Source organism: Aplysia californica, unplaced genomic scaffold, assembly GCF_000002075.1.
Source record: "Aplysia californica isolate F4 #8 unplaced genomic scaffold, AplCal3.0 scaffold00012, whole genome shotgun sequence".
NCBI classification, from domain to species: Eukaryota; Metazoa; Mollusca; class Gastropoda; order Aplysiida; family Aplysiidae; genus Aplysia; species Aplysia californica.
The window spans coordinates 1459847-1466917 of record NW_004797282.1 but is presented as its reverse complement, the minus strand read 5'-3'; the positions used below and the strand labels follow the sequence as shown (position 1 = coordinate 1466917).

The 7071-nt window shown below is 41.2% G+C and overlaps 1 long non-coding RNA gene across 1 annotated transcript in view; it reads left to right on the top strand.

Annotated features, from left to right (window-relative positions):
* LOC101849261 overlaps positions 1-7071 on the top strand; it is a 54851-nt gene that overhangs the window by 17758 nt on the left and 30022 nt on the right. Inside the window, exon 2 of the long non-coding RNA XR_220078.3 lies at positions 6221-6861. This is a non-coding gene — a long non-coding RNA (uncharacterized LOC101849261). The remainder of the gene's footprint in view (positions 1-6220; positions 6862-7071) is intronic.

Here is a 7071-nt window from a genome sequence, read left to right as displayed (position 1 = left end):
CTCTCTCTCTCTCTCTCTCTCTCTCTCTCTCTCTCTCTCTCTCTCTCTCTCCTTCATTTCGGTCTCCTTGACTAGGTATGCTGAGTGCGCCAAAAGTAATCAAAGTTCTGCAACCACACACAACACAAACCACTCCCTCCACCTCCCACACGCTTGGGCCGCTAACAAAACAAAAAAAGAAAAGTTAAATAAAACAATGCAGCTACTGTAAACTGTCGTTAAGACGAGAGCGTCCTTCGTTCAGACCTTCCATTCACTAAGGAGAAACTCACTTTGATATCCATCTATCGTTTTCATAAGATGCGTGAATCCATGTTTCACTTTCATTCTCACTTGGTCCGTGCAGCGCAGGGGAACTTCGTTTTACTCTTCGTTTTATTTCCTGCGCTATATTGCATGTTGTAAACGGAGGCAAAAATGACCTCTTAGGGCTCTTTATTATTTCACGACAACACAACACTGGGGGTAATTCTCTAAACGCGTAAAACAGTGAAAACACGGCGTGTTTAGAAAGGAATAAACACACTATAATTCTATTCTTTACTTAGAAAATGTGTATTTTATCATCTTGATCAAAACTTGTGATAAAAAATTCGATACTATTCTAGCTCTGTATTCTAAATTATACACAATGGAGCTTTCCTCCGTTTTAGACAAGAAGGGAGAAAAAAAAAAAAACGAAGTGGGAAAACATCCAGATTTTAATATGATAAACCGACAGAAACGTTTGCATGTATTTTTTTCTGGATGCACAGTTATTGTAAAGTTATTTGAGACATGTGAGGGATTTGAAAAATCGTTGCTGGTGTAAATGCTACTTTATATTTTGTGAGTGTCAGTAATAAGTGTGCGAAAGTGAATATGTGGTGGGTTGTTGGCGGGTGCACTGGTGTGGCTTGCTCCTTCTTTCCTATTAAGCAACTATCGGCTTTATCTCTCCTTCTTTTTTTTTTTTGTTACTCTCTTGTAACCCCTCTAATCTTCGGAACTTATATGACATTATTGTTTTGCAAGTGCTGTAAAACTCTCCCTAAAACAACAAAAGTGAATGAGGGGGTTCTTGTGTTTATGTGTACTTTGTGTGTGTTTTTGTCTGTGTATTGTGTATTTATGTCTATGTGTGTATATTTGTGTTTGTGTTGGGTTGTGTAGTCACCATTATTATTAAATCCAGAGCTAAACGAAACTCAAAGAAAGAAAGTAATGAGTATGTTTAATTAACACTTATTTTGTCTTTTTCACAAACCCTTAGCCTATTCATGGTATATTGTTGTAGACTGCACATCTTTTTATTTATATATTGCCCATACTGAGTGTACTTTGGCATGTGTGTGTCTGGCTAATCACAAAAGATTCAACAATACAAACTGACATGACACAGCTGGTCAAGACGTTCTGAATTTGTGGACAACTTTAACAATTCTTTTATAAAGTCAAAACCGCAATGTTGACTCCGATTTAAAGGAAAAACATGATTTGATTGATTAAATTTTAAACACGGATCTTCCTCGCTTCTGCTATCCGCTTCTCCACCATGTCCTGACAAAGTAGTGCACACGCTGCACACACTTAACGTGTCAAACAGACGAAGTACCCCCACACCGATCACACTGTCAATGACTCGCTCTGGGTCTCCTAAACGCTTTGCCAGGCCAAGTTGCAATGTTCCAGCCATGACCCAGACAGATAGACACACTGGTAAACTGACAGACACACATACAGACAGACAGACAAGAATCGTTTACAGGGTGATTGAAGTGTCTGGTGATGTTTGTCTTCGAGTCAGTGGGCGCCAAGAAGGGATACTGCTTTTCTCCCCCGCGTTTATGATAAACTTCGACCTGCATACTTGATCTCATCAGAGACTTGGACCGGGGAGACACCGGATCTCATCAGAGACTTGGACCGGGGAGACACCGGAAGCGGGTTTTTTTCCCCAGCTAACCGAAAGCCGTTTATTTATCAGGATGCTTCCACGGTCACATTTCGATTGTTCTCACTGCTACAACACAATCCAACTCGTGTGTGTAGTGTGGCGGTGAGGCGCTTCACCGTCGTGAAGAGGTAGATTCGTGTGTGGGAAGGGTATTTTATTTGAATATTGTCTGTCTAATTAGACATTCTAGGCATCTCAAGGATACAACGTAGGATCGAACTGAGCACCAAACCCCCTTAATTGAAATATTACGAGTGCGAGTCCAGTAACCCTATACAACTAACTAGACTATCGACGTCACAAAAACCCACGCGGGAGCAGTAACAACAGCCTATGTATGACATGGAGTAATCTTTTTCGAAGAGTATGGCCTCTAAGATGTCAATGGCTCGAGGATACCATGCATCCATTCTCAATTGCATCAAAAGTATGACGCCTGAAAGCACTCAAGGGCATGACTGCTGGACATGGATGTACTCTGGAACTAGACGTGGACCAGAAAGGATAAAAACAAACATCCGCCCCCTCCCTCCTCCAAAAACAATACATTTAATTAAATAAAACAATTGATCCTTGTTTACTTGACCTAGCCCAATACACCCGTCCTTAGTTTTCAATCCCCATGCACTGGTATGCAGCGATATTTTGGATCGCAGTGGCATCGTTCGTGAAAGTCACTTTTATCTTGTTTTAATTTTGATGGTGATATTAGTTGCCCAGTTTCCATTGATCTTTGCTCACAAACCTGTCTGAGAGGAGCAAGCAGCTTCTTTAGAACGTTAGTTGGTGTAATAAATATGGACAGCAATTTGCAGACTGTTGATTACATTAATTAGCTTTAACACTGAAATCAGTGAGTGGGTTGTTTCTGAAAAATAAAAAGACGGAGGGAACGGAACAGAAAAAAGGAAGAGCGAGAATGATAGAGAATAGAAGGAAGAGAGGGGAGAGCGAAAGAGAGAGAGAGAGAGAGAGAGAGAGAGAGAGAGAGAGAGAGAGAGAGAAGAGAGACAGAGAGACAGAGAGATAGGGAGAGACAGAGTGAGGGGGTGGGGCAGACAGAGAGATGTATATGTAGAGAGGGGGTGGGGGTGGGGGAGAGCTAAATAATGAGAAATTGAGACATTGAAAGAGAGCCAGAGGAAGAGAGATAGGTATCAAGAGAGAGAAAATAGAGGGAGAGGATAAAGAGAGAGACACACACAGAAAAAGACGGACAAAGGGGTATACTGACAGACACTCTATTGTTGTTTAATACATACACGGTAACTACCAGGTTACGAAATCAACATGGTTCGCTCCTATGTAATTTGTCTTTGTCCGTTTCGCTGTCTTTGTCCAGTACACTGTCTTTGCGCCTTGCCTGTATCGGTGTGTCAAGGGTTGCAATGACGTCATACACATTCCAGCCGTATTTAATCGTGCTGCATTCCTCACTAAAAAAATGGTCTATTTCTAATCTTTTATAAATTTAATTTCATTCCATTTTTGATCTCCTTAGAACAAGAGCATTCCACCTGTCCCCTCTACAGTAAAATACAACGGCCACCACCCATGCATTTTTATACCTCTTAGTTATCCCCGAAGCTGTGAATATGTCATGTCTACCCGTGAAAGTGTTTTGTGCAGCCATATTTTAAAGGACAGTTTTTTGTGACAGGGTTTGATTTTTCACTCCTAACTGGCCCCAAATCAGAACACTACATTAGACCCTAGCTCTTTGATCAAACTTGTTTTTGTCTCCTAAGAAGACAAGTATAAACATTACTTTTTCCTATTTCCAATAGTGCAAAAACTAATGGAATAAGGGTTTGATTTCATTTCTTGTTCTTTATAAATCACAGAAAATAAAACATCAGAGTCGCTTACGGTCGAGCTTTATCAACTGACTTCAGATTGTCTTGCTACTAGGGACAGCCCACCATGACATCGAAGAGGAACAAACTGCGTGAGAGAAAAACTAAGACGATTCAGAAAAGCTTGAAAAGACGTTTGTTGGGCAATAAAATGTGTCGACAGTTAACAGTAGAAACGATCTGTACAAGATGTCCAAGACGTTGTCCCCGTGTTGTAAATTACGGAAGTCGTTAAGCATACCACGGGTTGGGTGTTGGCCAAGTCCTGCTGATAAAGAAGTTTATTTATGGTCACAAAGAGGGAGGCACGCGTGGTTTTCAGCAATATTATCACAGAAGTGGGGCAAACAACAGAGACTATGATAACAGCGAAAACTTTGTCACTCTTTGCATTTTTGTTTTACTTGACAAAAACAACATTAACATGCTTACATTTGTGTGCTGGGAGCGATGTTAAAGACTAAAGTAAGCATTTTTGTGAGTAAATTCTGTACTTTCGAGAGCGATGTCAACATCCCATTTTATTTTTAGACATGTGTTTGCATTATCCGTATGATGCAATACGGCATATTTGTGAAACAGTGTAACAATGTGTTTGAACCTCCTGTCCTAGTACCTTTGCTGTGGTTGTATCTCACAACAGAAGAAAGAACACATGAAAACTAGTGACAGAGGCTAACCAATGGCTGTTTTCAGCACTATCTGACAGTGTAACCTTTTGGAGCCGCCCACGTGAGTTCATATTTGCAGCTAAGTTGGATTGAAGAGGGTATATAAAACTCACTGGCATCCGGCGTCACTGGAGGTGCAAAACAAAGTTAATAAAAGCCTCAGTTATTGTGTTGTAGCACCTTACGGCAGCGGGATGCGTCAGGGAATACCCAACGTCAGCTTTGTCAACGGATGGGCTTCTTTTGATAGCGGAAAGCTAAGTCAGAAGAACTTGTTTTTTCCCGAGTCAATCTGGAATTCCCGTTCTGTGGAATGACAACTGTGTGTTTGTGCATTGTCGTAAGTATATCCGTTGCGAGTTCCGGCTGATTGCCTTAGGGTAACCTTCATCTGTGGGTCGTAGGCCTTTCTACCTGACGTTCATATAATATTATTACGGGTGGTTGGGGAGATATAGCGAGGAGTTCTTCAAAATAACCAAACAATTCATATCAAGAAAACATGACTTTTCTACTTTCGTACCGTGGTTCTAGATTTTGAATCCTTAACCCAGTACATCAATCCCTGTTCGTCTTATGCTTTTTCTTTGACACTGCCATACGTTCTGATGAAGGTCAACAACCGATAACAAACGTGTAGACACCAACGAAAATCGTTTTAACCGGGTCAGCTCTTTGAGATGTTGGTTTTGTGAACAAAAATAAAGGGACCCACCAACTTTTACATGCAAATGTGTAGGAGTACGAAAAGGGGGAGGAGGTAGAAGGTTATCTAGGTTTTATCTCTATCGATATCGTATGGTGATATAGGTGATGAAATTTCGTCCAAGGGAAACGCACCCTTTTCTAACTCATGGCATAGTGTACTTACAACATCTTCGTTTTATAAAGTGATTGCCTCAGGGTAACGTCCATCTGTAGATCGTAGTCCTTTCTACCTTACGTTCATATTATGGGTTGTTGAAGAGTTCTTCAAGGTAACCAAGTGCTTCATAGCAAGAAAACAAGACTTTTCCGTTTCCGTACTGTGGTTCTAAATGTTGAATTCTTAACCCAGTCCTGTACAACCCCTGTTGCTGTTACGCTTCTCATTCCACTTTGCCTGGCGTTCTAAATCTGATGTAGGTGAGAAGCTGATTCGTGTGTATCTTGATCGACAGTACTAAGTTATTGAGACTCGACCCCCCCCCCCCCTAAAAAAAAAAAAAAAAAAAAAAAAAAAAAAAAATTTTTTAAACCTCTCCAGCCCCCACGCTGACACAATTGTCTCCCCTTGACGTAAAAAGGGGGGGGGGGAGATTTCAAGGGCAAATAATAACACAAAGTCATGAAGTAAAATGGAGACGGCACACTGGAATTACAAGGTACTTGCTACTGTCTCTTAGAAGAAAAGATATCAATGCTGTTTATTTCGCTGTAGAGACAGTGACTGACTTTTTTGTCCCATGTCAATCCACTGGTGAAGGCGGTGTTGCGTTAATCACTTCGCCTTCGGATGTAGAAGACCTGTGATCGTTTTCCCGAGTTGGAATAATTTTTATCGAGTATCACGGTCTTTCTGTTGAGGCGTTGTACTCCTCTCAGCCCAGAGTTTGATCCTGACAGGTAAGTTTGAAGCCCATTTCCTAAATGACTTACAGTATTGTCAAAGAGGAATTTTAAAAAACTGTCACATTTAGACAAAACTCCAAGCCATTTGAAATGTTCACTGTTCTCTAGTATCGAAACTGTATTTCTATTTTCTTGTTTTATTTCAGGCTGCTTTTGGAATCCTAGACAAGGTGTCTGTCCTTCCCGCCTTCAGTATTAGCCACGGGTTATCGGACGCCATTTCCTAGAGGAGCTACGATCAAGACAGCACTCGTTGACCTCACAGAAATACGCGTGGGTGGATGATAGCTTACGTCATCAGGACAAAAGTGTATGCACATCTATAGCGCGGTGACATAATTTAATGAACGAAGTTGATCAGTAATCAAGCACACCATAAGTAGACAGCTTGATAGTATCGTTTATCGTAGAGAATATCCTTCAACTTCAACCCAGAGAGTGTGTCTGCACACACTGTTTTTCAAACGCATCAATAGAGTTCTATACTCATCAAAGGTGTCTCACGAAAGAAACTCTGCTTGCAATCAGCTGTCAATGCGTGTGTAGTTTTTCGTAGGCTAACAGAGAGTGTGTCTTCCAATGATCAAGAGAAAATGATGGCGGATTAGCACCTCAAGGAGCCAGAGTGACCAACCACCAGCAGCGCATGCGCAGCCCTGAGTAGGGGGCTTGCACGATCTATTTTGTCGGAAATTCATGAGGTTTCCTGAATTGTGCTTAGTCACAGTTTGGATTGTACGCGACGACAAGCGACTGGAAGTGGGAGTGGCGGAGTAACAAGGTCAAGGTGAGTGGGGGATGATTCATTAATTAATTTCATAAATTAAGTCATTTCACTTTAGCTTTGAAAACACTCCGTTCTCTCTGTCTAATTGTTCAAAATGTTGCCAAAATTAATGTTGGCGGTGATTAGGACGTGATGCGCCTTTTCCATTTCTCACTGTCAATTAAGTTATGTCAGCGTTCTTGATTCTCACATTAAATGCGATCCCCCCTC